This window comes from Spodoptera frugiperda, chromosome 1 (assembly GCF_023101765.2).
Source record: "Spodoptera frugiperda isolate SF20-4 chromosome 1, AGI-APGP_CSIRO_Sfru_2.0, whole genome shotgun sequence".
NCBI lineage: Eukaryota > Metazoa > Arthropoda > Insecta > Lepidoptera > Noctuidae > Spodoptera > Spodoptera frugiperda.
Window position 1 is genome coordinate 2,158,417 of NC_064212.1, and position 16,390 is coordinate 2,174,806.

Below are 16,390 nucleotides of genomic sequence, written 5' to 3' on the forward strand. Positions count from 1 at the left end.
AACATAAATTATTTTATTTAAAGCTAATGTTTTATTTTTGTTTTAGTAAAATATGGTGTGTATTTAGTGTAGGAAAGATGGTATTAATTATTTTTGTTTCATGTTTGCGTAGGACCAATGAGTTTGTTTAACCCATTAACCGCCAAAATAAAACTAAAAAATATATTAATATGAATTGTTTATTTTATCACTGCGTAGACATAAAATAAACTATAAATCAACATAAAAATCGAAAATTATAATTTGGGTCCGTTTTGAGGGGGTGTACCCAACTGAGTACAGCGGCGTATTATGTGTGAAAAAATTCAAAATATTTTTTTTCTACACACAATGTTTTTAGACATTGTTTACTACGTCACCTTCTTCCTCATCTGTGACAACGCTTTTTTTTGAGGGGGAAAATCATCCAATTACTTCTCCCGCCTCGGATGAGGCGAGAGGGAGTGTCAAACTCTTACAGACTAAAAACCACCCTGTTCCTACTCCTGCTTTTCGAGCCGGAGCCCCGGCAAACCCGCTAGGTAGTCCGCAGCTCCGGATCAGGCATCAGCCCTACTGGGCCCCATCTGTGGTGGTTTTAGTCTGTTTTAGTGTGATGGCTCTTTGAGGCGCGCGCAGAACGCGACGCGCTGCACGCACGGGTCTAGTTCTGGTCGGGCAGCGGGCTATCCTTGCTCACAGTCCGCAGACCTGAACTTACGGTGGCCGAAGATCGTCCCGCGATCCCCGACTCCCGGAGTGTCTCTCGCGACGGCTGGGGCATGAGGAGGTTAGTTCTCTCACGCGCCCCGCCTCCTCCTTAGCTAGCATGACTGCTTCGCAAAAGGAGGAGACGCCATCCCAGTCCCCCTCGCTCCGCACCATGGTTTGAACCAATCCCGGACGCGAGAGGTCGCCGTCGCCGACCACATCCTTGAGGATACGTCGGTGCTCAGCCCTTGCAGAGCACACCGCCACCGTATGCTCCACCGTGTCCTCTGGGCGGTCCTCACAGTGATATCTGTGACAATGCTGGGTGCTGGTAGTATGACTGCAAAGTCGCATCCGGAATCACTGTCACTATATTCTAAATTATTGTTAACTGCTTCCTCTATCCCGCTGTAATGATCAGAAACGTTAAATCGTTTCGAAATCATTATCACACAAATCTGAAACAAAAGATAATCGTTATACAGATTCGGCCGCTGTACCCAATTAGGTACAGTACGGTTCCATGCTCAATTACAATGTAAATATATGAAACAAAATATTTATTTAGTATTTCATTTAAAAATCATTCTATGTACTATAAAAACAATAAATAAAATATAACATTTTCTTTACGCTAAACTTAAAAAAAAATATTATTCAGTACTTACCTCTATGTACAATGATAGTACGATTTTCAAATCCTCACAGATACAGATTTCAAAAATTTTATCGGCATAAACTGTAATTATTTCGAAGTACTGTTCCTATTGACCACTACAACGAGCAGTAACAGCAGCAATGAGTAAAAATAATTACAACTTTTGTCAATTGTTTCACTGTACCCAATCAGGTACAGAGGCGCCATATGGGTTAAGTTACTAGGGAAGCTATAGGCAACTTACGTATGTAATTCAGTGCAATATAAAACAGTTTCCAATTTCAATAATAAACGGTTATTATTATCAACTAAAAGTATTTGCATTGAAACAAAACTTTCCCAATAGACCATTAATTAAATTCGCTCATTAACACAAAATAGATTTACCGTTACAATAATAATAATTGTAACTAAATATTTTCCAATTTATACACAATTAGCAGTTCATGAGAACACAGATAAATAAATTTATTAGTGTAGTAAATAAATTATCGAGCTAACGTGTTAATGCTATTAAATTCATATAATTATGGTAACGTAATGTCGCTTTTACGATACGTTATTCCTATTCTGAATAATAATGAATCCTAACAATTATGAAATCCTATTTCAGACTTCCTTTTTAAGACAATATTTTAGTTACTACCATTTTTTTTTAAATTTTTGTAGAACCTTCTATGTTTTCAAAAAAATATATCAATTTTACAACCGAATACTCTCATTTTAAGTAAGACACGCATTATCTATATATTAATACGTGATGCAAAAACTTTGGACCACATTTTACGAAAATTGCGCGGACGTAGGAGCATAAAATTTGGTATACTTATAGTTTATGTGTAGGAGAAGTGCATAGCGCTAATATTTTTCAAAAATAATGCTTATAAAGTACATTAAATCAATAAATAAAACATTACACACACATGCATAGTATCTGATCGTATTTGACAAAACGTCAAAATCGATAGACATTGCGATGATATTCTCACGTCTCATATGAAAAGAGTTTTATAAAAGAGTTTGAATTAAATAAAAATTATCCTTCAACGTACGTTAAGTGGTATTGTAAATTAAATCATACGTATATGGTCGAATTTCGAGCACTAGGCGACCACTAGTAAACTTTAAACGAAAAAATCAATACATTTCTACTAATTTGTAAGTTTTGGAAGTCGGTGTATTTAAATACCCACAGAGTCACAGTTGACTGGACAGATCGATGGGTGATTAGCAGGACAATAGCCGTTTTGTACGCTCGTTGGACGCGACCAACGCGCCCGACATCAAAATTAAGGGTAGGGATGTGATGTGTGATGTCGATGTTTTGATATCCGAATTATTATTGTTTAAGGGTGTATTAATGCTACTTATTTGTACTATGGGTGTATTAATGCCTGAAATTTTTTTTTAAGTTCAAGTTTGTATTATTGTTTTCAGGGAATTGTTTATTGCAGTTTTAAACTTATTTGAAATTAAAGTATGAAATCTTGTCTTCTGTTTTCCGAATTATTTATAAAATATAAATGACCAGGTTGATCAAATTATACAAATATGTTGAACATAGTAGTCATAATATTAATTTATTGTGAAATTGTTACAATACACTCACAACACACAACAGGGCAGGAAGCCATTATTTTGACACAATTCTTCAGATAGGGATCTCCAAATAATTTCAGATACCCAAGGCTTTTATGATCATTATGGTCAATATCAAGAAGGAACGGAAAACCGAAACCGCTACCCAATTACCTAGGAACATACATCGTACGGTTGATCGAGCCCTTTCATTATAGAATGCTAAATGCCCTCAAATGCTGTATAGAATCGGTATGGTATTGTGCAGAATCGGGGAATTTTAATTCGATATTCATTATTTGGTTTCGATTGTTGGTATCGTATTGTTTGCATCCCTATTATTTAGGGTTTTGTGATAGGAGTATCAATATGATGCAGTTATTTCAGACTAAACCTGATTCAATCAAATAACAATGGCCTTGTATTTGTGTGTACGTTTTGTTGTCATTTCCCTAAAATTTATCTGTCTGAATTATTGAGCTTAATAATAGATAATTAAATATGCATTTCGCAATTCCGATTCATTGCTTTTACAGCGGTAATCGGATTATTTCATGTGTGTATATCGATATTATGAGTAGTGTAGAAAATTGTATGTTAGTGACGTGTTCAATGAGGCTCTAAAATCTTTGAAATTTTTACAGTTAATTTAGGGAATGAGGTTAAAGTATAACTGTGTTTGGCACGCTGTCAACAACTTTTATAAAGAAAAATGTTAAAAAGACATTACTGTTCCGCCTCAACAATTATGTCACCGGAGAGGATATGGGTTGTGCAATTACTGTGCGATTGGCTACTGTGTTACGTGTCCGCATTCAATTTCCATATTTACGCAACGAATTACCTACAACGGACTATAGAACTGTTTTTCGAAATAGCCTTTATGTGTAAATGATTGATTCAATAGTTTGATAAAGAATCTGGAATATCAACAAAGTATAGTACGATATGAAAAGTAAAATGATGATGAAACGATAATATTGATGAAAATTAGTGGGAAAATAAAACAAAAATATTATTATCGATAACTTATATCGATATTTTGAAAACAATCGATCGATTGTAACGGCACATCACTAATCAATAAAAGTAATGACATAAGTTTAAATTCAAAAATTCAAATAAAGAACATTCCCCTATCCATTCCAATCATTCGTATTTCAAACGTCAGACACGCCTCGACGATTCGTATCACCGAATCGATACATCGATTTACAAAATCGACTAATCGATTACAAATAGGGATCGGTATTATTCGAGCGGAATTTATGGTCGGTTCCTCCCAAATAACAATGTAGAGTAGTGTAACGTTCTTTGATAATTAAAATTCGTGGGAACGAATCCCATAATTTGGTTTATGGGTTCACTCGAATATTTTGTCCATTCGATTTGAGTTTACGACGCATTCTTTTAATATTGAAGGGCAAAGAACGGATTAAGAGGTGCCCTTGTCCCAGCAATTTAGCCGAAGACGATATTGTTCGAGCCATTTTAATACCACAGCTTGTTAGTGGGATTTTATTAAGTTCAGACGATTAATCGGAAAATAATCGCTCATTTTGTACTCGGTAAGTCGATTTTAATAAGTCGGTTACTTAAGATCGGTTTAAAATGAATGTCGAAATATAATCGGAAACGAATTAAGAAATATGTAAGTGCGTAGTAAAGTATAGGTTATTTATAATTACGGTTATTTGAAGGTCATCATATAATGAAGAGGTTTGTGCCTGCTGATGTGTGGAACTTAAATTCCCGGTAGTAGCGGAAAACATATGTAAGCACGGCTACACATCAACTTACACAGAACTAACATAAACTGATCTTCCAATGTGCGGAAAGACCAAACAAAGTTAGACCAGGATAAACTGGTTTCGTGTAACTTAATTTGCAGTTCAGTGTATATAAGTGGGTATGTATGTTTGTACATGTATGTTGCAATCAAATGCTAATAATATAAGATTCGAAGCCAGGGTCGTGTTCAGCCGAGGGAAACGGGCACTTGTGTTGATAGCGCTTATTACTAAGATTTTATAGCTAACGTCTGAATTTTTTTGAATGAGTTACCTGACTTGTTTTTTTTTTATATTGCAAAGGTCAAATGCAGAGTTACTCCTGAGAATGGATTTACGACTTTATTGTTCGTTAGTTTAGAATCTATAATAGTCTGCATAATAATGGATAGTATGCAATATACATTAAAATATGTAGTAGATACAAAGTTTGAATTTTTCAGGAAATTTAATTATGTTAATAACGGAGTCCACAGTCCAGTATAATTATGAGAATAGATTCGCTTGAAATGTAACCTGTAAAAAATTACGTATATATATCTATACTTAATATATAAAACTGAAGATTTTGTTTGTTTGTTTGAACGCGCTAATCTCCGAAACTACTGGTCCGATTTCAATAATTATTTTGTGTTGGATAGTGCATTTATCGAGGAAGGTTATAGGCTATAAAACATCACGCTATGATTAAAAGGAGCCGAGCAGAGCTGGTCGAACCGCGGAAGTAGCTGGTTTTAAATAAACCTTTGGACAAAACTTTCGTTCCCACAAAAGAACCTCTTTACACTATAAGACATGACGAAAACTCTCATTTTTCTTTCCAAACGCACCCTTTCCACAAACTACTCTTTACATAGAGTGGGTCATCTAATACTTGGGGAATAAAATAAAAACACTCTATATGCATGTCAACGCCACTCTATATACATCACATCAAGCTACGCAAAACCAATATAACTTGACCTACAAATATTCCAAAAGATCATACAAAGCAGGCTCATGATAAACTGGTTATGTATAGTTCGATCTCATACTAAGCGTTTCCAAGTAAAGTGCCCTAAAACCACCTTGTCAAATGGTGTCAAACGTTTTAGGTTTATAGGTAATAAAGTGGGAGGACCTAGAAACATGGGCTAGTCTATTTACTTTATGTTACATCATAAATGTTGGACTAGAAGTATTGGGTAAGGAAATGTCGTATGCCATGTTTTGTGGGTACATTTTTGCTGTTTATTAGGTTATGGATAAACAAATTGCACTTAGGGTGCTTTTCCATGAGAGATGGGCTATGCTATGTTGCTGTAGATGCCTTTGGCTTCCATCGAGCATATTCTTTGGTACATATAACTTAGCACTAGTGGAAACGGACTCAGGTAAGCTATGTTTTTTTATAATGGAAAGATGCGAGCTATAGATGCGTACTATGGATGTGTGCTGTGGATGTGTGCTATGGATGGCTTCCCTACTATCGATACATTGCATACTCGAGCTGCGCATCTAATTCACACTGCTACATAGCTAAGTATCAGTGAAAAAGGTGACATAATTTCACAGCTAAGCTATACCAAATTGGTGTAGTATCAGCTCGCCCCCTGGATCTTGCCCCTTCCGATTAAAATGTTCCACTCGCCCCGTTTTTATTAATTTGGAGTTGTGGTTCGCCCCTTACGAAAACTCTTACGGGGCGAGTGAAAAATTTAACAATTAAATAATTATTTTGATGCATCGACTCGCCCCTTGCGGCATTTAAGTGTGGGAGAGCCATGCTTCAGCACGAATGGGCCGGCTCGACCGAAGTGATAACACGGTCTCACAGAAAACCGAAGTGAAACAGCTTGCGTTGTGTATCGTTGTGTGAGTGAGGTTACCGGAGGCCCCCCTTCCCAATCTTCCCCATCCCCGATTCCCGAACAACAACCTTAAATTCCTAACTCCCAAAAAGCCGGCAACGCACTTGTAACGCCTCTGGTGTTTCAAGTGTCCATGGGCGGGGGCGATTGCTTACCATCAGGTAATACGTCTGCTCGGTTATCGGCTTGTTTCATAAAAAAAAAATCCCTTTGAAATTTTTGAAGTTTTATTGAAGAAGAATGAGTTTTATAAGAAGCATTATTGAAGTTTTAAGAAAAAATATTCATTTAAATATTTTATAAACTTAGAGTGCTGACAGTACTTTTAACTAACCAACAATCGGGGGCGAGTTGGAGTATCTAATAATTTAAGGGGCGAGTTGATGCACTTAGGCAATCAGGGGCGAGATCCAAGGGGCGAGCTGAGCCTACACCACCAAATTTAGTGGTAATCTGTATGAAGGTGAAAAACTCGAGAGGACATTATAACCTAACCATGATAGATAGTTCAAAAAACGAACTTATAAAAATACTTTATCTTGCCCTTGTTAGATAGAACAAAAGTAAAATATTTATGTCATGTATTTATGACCTACTAAACATTTATAGAATTAGGAATATGTAGATAAATACCAAGGTAAACATCCTTTATTTACATAAAACGAAAACACTGAAAAAACGAGAATAACAAACCATAGAAGAAAATTTTGCTTTGGACATAAAAGAGCTTAACGCAAAGGTCTAACTAAAGGGTTAAATTCAAGGTCAAAATCGTCAAAAAAGGCGAAACATTTTTAAGGTCTCATTGTCTGAACTAAATGGGGGACTTATTAATCTCATCGCCCCTTTATCCAGCTTATTAGGTAACACAATGGGATGAAAGAACTAAGTAAAGAGAAAAAAAACATGGCGTCGCGTTCACAAATCGATGCGGGGTGCATAATGTTTGCAAATTGCGACCAGTCGCAGCGACTTTTTGCCTTCAAACTTATTTCGCATACAATAAATTACAATAAGGTTACTTTTACGAAAATAAATTTAACGTTTGACATTTACTTTTAGATTGTGCGAAGGGTTATAGCTGGGTTGCTGAGAAATCGCTGCGTTTTTTTTTGTCTTTGTGTTGACGCACTCTAATGTTGGAATGGTGATTTAATGATATTACAATTTGCTAAATGTTTTATTAACACATTGTACGCCATGGTGGTCCCCGGTAACCGACGTTAGTGGAGGATTTGCCTTCAACAGTTTTCTACTGGCAGTCAAAGACTTTAGTTTTATTAATATTGAAATTGTTCTAAGAAGTTACTACAAGTAGGTATACAGTCTTTTATAATAGAAATGATAGATTTATTTTAATGAGACTCAATTCCTTTTTAATGAGCATCTAAAGCTTTTTCTGAAGCCGTAACGTGTCTCTTTATCTCATTGATCTTTGGAAATAAATAATATTACAGAATGTAAACGGAACGCTCTCGAAAAACGCCACATTAATTTTGTGTTTATAATTAAATTGCTTTTAGTTTTCGTGTTATTCATGCAACATCAGCCTTAACCAGTTGATTACAACTATTATTACATAAAATAAACATTGAATTCCTTAATTATTTGAAAATAAAACTCGTTTTTTATCATCACCTGTTTGCGGCGTTTGGGAGCGTTCCGTTTACACTCAGCATGTAAAGAAGATTTCACATCGATATAAAAGCCACCTTAATATTCGCTTCACTTTATGCGAAAATCGCCACCGAAATACAATCAATGAGCTACTTTATTCCAAAAAAAAAAACAATTTTAAAATCTTTTTAAAAGCTGTTCATCGATGATTGAATTTAAAATAAAAGGATACAAATAATTCTTCTGTCTGCATAAGTAAAAATAAAAGGAGCTCAGAAAATACGAAGTGTGGTTGATAAAACGGATCGAAACAGCTTAATAACTTAATTCAAGACGCGAATACGAACTAAAGGTATACAAAACGAAGTAATTCGAGTAAATGTACCAATTATTTTTTTATATTGCAATCGATATTCAGTTTTGTTTGTCCTATCTTTATTGTAAGTATTGGGAGTTGCATTGGAGTAGGGATACCTATTGAAACATTGTTCATACATATAAACTTAAACTCACGCCTGTCCCCCATGGGAGTAGGCAAAGCCAATGGAACGCCAATTATTTTTGTTACGGTGCAAATAAACTCTTTTTCTTTCTAATTGCTACGAATCTTACATCCATCTTTCACTTCCTTAACAGTCAGCACTTTTCATGCATGCTCGTTGGTTAAGGGAACATTTTCAATTACATTATTTTGTGGTGTACCGACACTACAGGATATAAGAAAGATGTACATAATATAGCACATACGTATTCGTACATTGAGTCAATGACCCCAAAAATTGTTAAATTATTAAAATCATCATGCCAGAACCATTGTGAGATTTCAAAGACTTACACAAAAGTCGTCGCGTTTTCTAAGCTCATATGAAATCACCTTAACAAAACCCGAAGATTCTGGAACGACATTAAGGGTCCTGATTAGTTAAATATTTTCGGAGTCCCTTTGACGAAAACACGTTGCTCGGTTGGATCGCAAAAACAGATTTTTTTTTGTAACAAAAGGATTGAGTCGCTGAATGTATTGAAGTAAGAATTTTAATGTGATGAGACGAGCGCACTGTTCAAGGGAAATGATGTCATGGTATGTTTTGCTGTGGTATAAAACAGGGGTAAGCAGACTTGTTTGAGATTTTAAGGTAATTATAAAGTTTTATAATTGAACTTTACTTAAGGAATGCGTATTTAAAAAGGTGTATCGTTGATAAAATTGATAAAGTTTTGTGGTTGAACGCTGTTTGATAAAGTACGTACTCAATCTGCCTCGCGAGCTTAGAAATAAGACTCTAACCTGATTACCATGGAGATTATTGCAAATTATCGCTTATGTCGATGACGTAACAGTTTAATAGTGGTTTATCACCAACTGTTGATTTATATGCCACTAACTTTTGCCAGCGCCTTCACCAGCGGTTGCTAAATTGACGTATCCATGCGTCCATGTATCCTAAATCCTCTCACCCAAGTCAGCTCATACCCAGTCTGAATACCAAATTATATCAAAAACTGTTCAGTAGTTTCAACAAACATTCAAAGAAACAAACTTTCCCATTAATAATATTAGTCTGAAGTTCAGCAATGGATCATGAGATCATCACAGAGTGTTGCTGTTATTATATTACAAAACTCCAACCACAAATACAAACTTCATAATCATATTATTTTACACGCATTTATAAACCATTTCTAGTTACCAACGCCTATTAGAATAGTGGTTAAATTTGAATAATAATATAATTTCATTTCATTAGTGTATCCGTGGTTACCCACAGTGGTCGTATGTGGTCGCGATGATAGAGCAGACCGCATTTAGATATAACTGCTTTCAAATGGTACAATTAACCATTGTTTCAAGTATACCTATTATTTGTTGATTATTGTTTACAATATGCACTTGTATATTATGTAGCAAGTGCTTTATGTATCTATAAAATTCTTATGTTATCCTGTTTGTGTTAGGTATTTTTAAACATTGCCCCACACTAGGATTTTCTCCTATGTTGTGGGTGCGTTTACAAACATACAATTAAAAATGCACAAGACACCCATTCCCGAAACAACAATAAGTGGGCACACAAAGAGTTACTCTGTGCAGGAATCGAACCCGCTACTCGTTGTACGGCAGCCTGTTGCTCAGTCTCCACGCCAACTGTGCACCCAATTACTTAAACGATTTTTCTACGATTAGTACCTTCAAGAGTATATTGAAACTACTACTTAGGTCATTTAATTACTCTGTCACAAGTCAATTGTGTATTACCTAACAACTAAAAAGGACTCATTTTGAGTTCTTTCTAAATCCTAGATTCGAGTCTAGTATCAAACAAAATATAAGGACTTGATTTTTATAATAATCATCATCACAAAAATAACAGTGATAGGCAGACTTATTGCTCTAAGACAATCTCAAAATATCTAAAAAAAATATATATTTTCTTTAAAATAAATATCTCGAAATCAACACTGAGACACTAAACTACATACGTTTAACAAAGAACAGCCCGATATTATTACACAGCTTTAAAGATTTATTAAAACAATTTTGCGCCACAAAATTATGTTAACGACACCATAAGTGATATAGACGGTGTATTTTATAACAATTTACGAGCGAAACCGGGCGAGGTGATAGTTTATTGTGTGCCCTATGAATCTATATTAACGTTGGACATTATTTGTGGGATTGGGGCCTTATGGTTCTTGTAGTAAGGACGTGTGTGCTTTATTTATATTGGTTACATTAGTTTGTTACTAGAATGTTTTGAAGATGATTCATTATGACAATACATGTGCTTACTTATTTTATTAAAGTTTTGAATACTTTTGTAGCAACTTCATTTAATTCATATAATATAACACAAATAAAAAATATAAATTCATTTCATATAATATGTTTTATTAATTCTCGAAATATTAAGTCTATTTAATGCTTGCTATACTCAGAAAATAATTAGAAAAGAAAGAGCTCTAAATTATCACGGTAATCTCAAAATTATTAAAATTAAATTATAACTGATAAATAAAATTAGGCTTGTTTAAATTATATATACTAGTGGTCTCCTAGTGGTTGAAATTTAACCATATACGATTTAATTTACAATACCACTTAATATACGTTCAAGGATAATTTTTATTTAACTCAAACTCAAACAAACTCTTTTATAAAACTATTCATATGAGACGTCAATATCATCGCAATGTCTATCGATTTTGACGTTTTGTCAAATACGATCAGATACTATGCATGTGTGTGTAATGTTTTATTTATTGATTTAATGTACTTTATAAGCATTATTTTGGAAAAATATTGGCGTTATACACTTCTCCTACACATAAACTATAAGTGTACCAAATTTTATGGTCCTACGTCCGCGCAATTTTCGTAAAAAGCGGTCCAAAGTTTTTGCATCACGTATTAATATATAGATATTTCACAAAACATTACTATAAAGTCAAAGGTTTAACTCAAAGACGTATTATAATACACGTTCCCGTGGAGTAAAAAGTTCTAATCCCACCCCAAGTCAGCCCTGTCTGTATACCAAATTTCATCAACATCCATTGAGTAGTTTCAGCTCGATTGACAGTCAAACATCCAAACAAAAAATCTTTTACAGTTACATATGATACTCATCAGTGTGATGTAGGTACATGAGGTAGAACCTCGAATTCCTACCACTGCTTAAGCCTTAACAGGTATTGTGTCCTTATTAACACCATGCCACAACGCAATGCTCCCATAATAGTGACCTAATTCTTTACCCCTGTCAAATTTACGAGTGCCTCTGAGATAAGTGGGCAATTTGTTAGCCTCCTTCAAGTAAAAAGGTTAATTCTAACCCGTATGTTTTACGCATAGATATATGTTATAATTGCTTTTGTTTTCAGCCTTTATTATGTGATATATAGTGCTTGAATTGAATGCGGGTTTAGGTATTTAGTATTTAAAACGCGAGTAAAGTTACATAGGTATTCATTTTGAATAGGACTTCTAAGTCAGATTATAATGGTTGCGTATTTTTATGCTTGAAGAGAGTAAAGAGGTAGGTAGACAATGTGATACTTATTATAATTACTATTGTGTTACATACTGAATTAACTAAAATCACGGTTTACTCACGTCGGTAAATGGAGAAAAGCTCTATTAGTTTCGGGTCACAGAGTGACTAGTCGTCGCGCAGCCAGTAGGCTGAATGAATGGAGAATCCCTCTGTGACTCGAAACTAGTATAGATTTTCTCCATTAATTTACGTGAGTAAACCGTGATTTTTGGTTAATGTGATACTTATTTTTAAGCAGTTATGTTATAGTAGTATAGTTAGTGTCCCAAAAATACACCTTTTCCAACCACTTTAAGGAATACTATCATACTATGTACACTGTATATAAGTTTACAACAGAACCAAAACAAATAGTTCTCAAAACTAATCCACCCAAACAAAACTAGACAACACAATCCCAATCTAAGCGATCTCTCGAAAAGATAAGGTAAGTGTACATATTGTTGTCCTAGCGAATTCAATTACGAACGACATGGCACAATAATGAGGCGCAAACAACACGTGCGATGACGTCACGATATAACATGACATTTATAACGTCACGCCTGCTAATCTCCAAAAATTTAAGCTGAGAGGTTCACGTAGTCAATATAACACCCTTTTGCTAGATATGTTATGAGTCTCATGTAATAATACATAGGACGAGTCGATAAGTATTTCTTCAAGATTAGAGAAGTTTTAAGAAATCAAATGAACACAAGGATGCCAGAGGGCTGTAATACGAGATTGTTTTACGTTTGCCGAAATCGAAACGAGAGTGCTTTCGGCTCTCTGATTGGTTGGTTCATTCAGATCTGACCATTTTTATATAATTATATCGTTTTCTTTCAACGTAAAGCAAACTCGTATTAGGGGTACAGGGCAGGCAATCTTTAGCATGTATTGAAGCTTACATTAGTGAGTTATACGTTTGTGTTTTGAATTTCATATTATATGGAAATAATTTACATGTTTCAATGTTAAGAATTTAGGTATTTTGCCACCAAAAATAAGTCATTAACCATCAAAGACAATCAGTTGACATTGTCACAAAATTGTGGGAAAAAGGCATAATTTAGCAATTTAGCAAAAACGTCAATGCAAACAATTATAATGTTTAAACGTTACCAAATTATAATAAGCGAAGCTATTTTGGCTGCGGTTTTAAGACATTACATTTGGAAATAATTAAAGTTTTATTTTTGTTGCTGTAACTATGTAAAATATAATTATTTTTCAAGTTTATTTTAAGTACAATTATCGTCATTAACCAAGGTAACATAATAGTATGTTATGTTATATTAGCAGTCCTTGTATACTTCAGTGAGGTAGGTAGATATAGACATATACTTATAATTTTAGATCTACCATTCAATTCCAACCAATATCTATACCTATGTTAATTGTTAACAGAAACTTTTATAATATTCATGTTATGTATTTACTATCTCTGCATAATAGATTACTGGATAGTTTCAAAAATTATAAGCCCAAGTTTCACGATGTTTCCTTCACCGTTAGTTATTGGTGTTGTCTAAATAATTTTAGAATTTTAGAAGTACATATAACTTAGAGAAAGTTACATTGGAACTTGCTGTTGGTAGGTTTCGAAAACACACCCTCATGCATGAAAACCTTAAACCTCCGGTCTACCATATTTACAATTACATGTACTTATGTAAATTATGAACTTCATATAACAATACTTATCTTATACTAAGACAAAAACTGCAGGTCACCAAACAACCTTAACGACCCCTTACAAGTAAAATATCCCATGACATCATTCTATAGCATATTATCTAAGTACCGTATTTATTTCAACATCCTGTTTATAATACTTTATTATCACGCTATGGACGCTAATGGCATCCCATTCAGTGAAGCTACATGTCGTGAGGTCCACTCACGGTGCTTTGGTACAAGGTAATCCATGATTTACCGTCATCATTAGCTTTTGAAAACGGTTTCACTTGACTCTATTAAGTTGGATTTTGTCTATTAATGAGACGTGGTTGACCTATTTCTTACATTTTAGAAGTTGTCTAAGTTACACTACACTAGAGATGAATGAGGTTGGGTAACTATAATTATAATTTTTAGGAATAACAGTAATTTGAGATTGTGTTTTGTTTGAAAAAAATATTTCCCCCTCTAGGATTTTCTCTTTATCGTGAGTGCGTTTACAAATTTGTATGAAGTTCACAAACACTCAGACCCGAAACAACAATTTGTGGTTCATACAAAGACCTGGGAGTCGCAATAACTATTGTATCTATGTACAGTATTATCAAATCAAGCTATCAATTTTATTATGAAACAAATAGATTGAATAATATAATGGAATCTATTCCTTCGATGAATTATGACCGTGATGTCATGTGTGACGATAAATGGGACTTTAACCTTAGTTAATAACATCCCTATTATTATTCCCACAAAGGAAGACAAAATGAAGTCATTTCGGTCAAATTATAGGCTTGTATTGTTAATTCGAGTTACATGTACAGGAAATTGACCAAAAAGGTACCTACTTGCTTTTAAAGGGACATTATACAATCTAAAATACAATTGTATGACTAATAAGGAAGACTCTAGGTAATCTGACATCATAAGAATACAAAAAATGGGTAAAATCCACAAGGCAAAGCTTAGTACCTAATTACGTGCACAGGATAATTGGTAAGATATTAAAAACCTTGCAAGAATAAAAAGTTTTGTTCTACGAATTTCAATAATACATTAGACAAGTTTCTTACATACCGTTCTTACATAAAGTTGGGTTTATTTTGCCTTAGGGGGTAATTATGACCCAAACTTTTAGACCTAGACCTGAAAAAGTAATATACTCTTTGTTATAGATTCCTACCTTAGTGCGTCAAAATAACCTGAATTTACCCGATAAACAAAAAGAATACACAAATTGTCTTAAATCATAAAGATCTTAGAAAAGTAGTGGATGCAGGATGCTTTCAACCGTCCCATTTGGAAGTCAATTAACTAAAAATTACAACTACTAAAGAAGAGTCCCTCTGTGACTCGAAACTAGTAGAGCTTTTCTCCATTAACAATACCGTGATTTTAAGTTTATAATAATAAAAACATCTAGAAGTCAATTGGGGATTCCTTTGTTTAAGCACTAGATATTTTATGGCTGATATGATGCGATAGCAAAAATAAAAAAAATATGTACTCGTGTAAGCAAAATAAATAACAAAATACGAAACTTAATTAAGACTGTATCATTAAATACAACAAGACATAAGACAACATTTTCTAATAAGATTAGAAAAAAGAAGGAATAAATTAACATGTTGCTCTTAGGGTTTGCTTACAAATGGCCATATTTTCTATCCAAGTTCTCATATTAACCTAATACTGCTGTGTCCCATAGCATTTTTATGATAATTCCAACCATTCGCAAGTACTCGATGTTAATTTCTACAGTAATGAATGTATATAGCAGTTTTATTTATAACACTAATAAATTAAAGTTGTTTATTTTATCGATGTCGAATTTATTTGTATTGGATACTGAAAATATGTTTATTTGTGTAATTCATTCTGTGTATATGAGGATTATAATCGTTAGAGTTGTCTTCGTGTTTTTATTGAAATGTATGTTGTATATTAATCTTAGTATTCTACTTCCTTATGTAGTATATACTATACTAATGCTATAAAGAAGAAACTGTACGGTTGGTGCAGTAGTTGCGTGGCGACTGCTGTGCAACGTGTCGTGGATTCATTTTCACGCCCCAAAAAGTGATAATGTGTTAAAAACTTGTTAATAAATAATGAATATATTAATGTATAACTATGTATATCTGTGGCATTGTTTACACATGAAGTTACTCTCAATCCTACAATAGATTTCAAACCTTCTCACTTTGCAGTAAAGTAAAAAATCTATCAAAACTATCGACAAATTTGATTAGCTTTATGTGCGCTTGTACTTGAAGTGCATTCTAGTTTAGTTCATTAGCAAATGCTTTAGGATGCCTAAGTTGTTGATAGGTCTAGACTTGCGTGTGGTCTAAGGAAGTTTATAATACCTTGCTAATTTGGATCATGTTCGTAAGGCGGTAAGCAGAAAGGATATTATATGACTTAGTGTTGAAATTTTGATATGGTTTATGAAAGAACAAGAATGCTACTGCACCTACATAT

At 34.0% G+C, this 16,390-nt stretch overlaps 1 protein-coding gene across 5 annotated transcripts in view; it reads right to left on the bottom strand.

The window, feature by feature from the left end:
• LOC118273278 (pseudouridylate synthase RPUSD2-like) overlaps positions 1 to 16,390 on the bottom strand; it is a 465,443-nt gene that overhangs the window by 78,588 nt on the left and 370,465 nt on the right. The gene's annotated exons all lie outside the window — the stretch shown is intronic.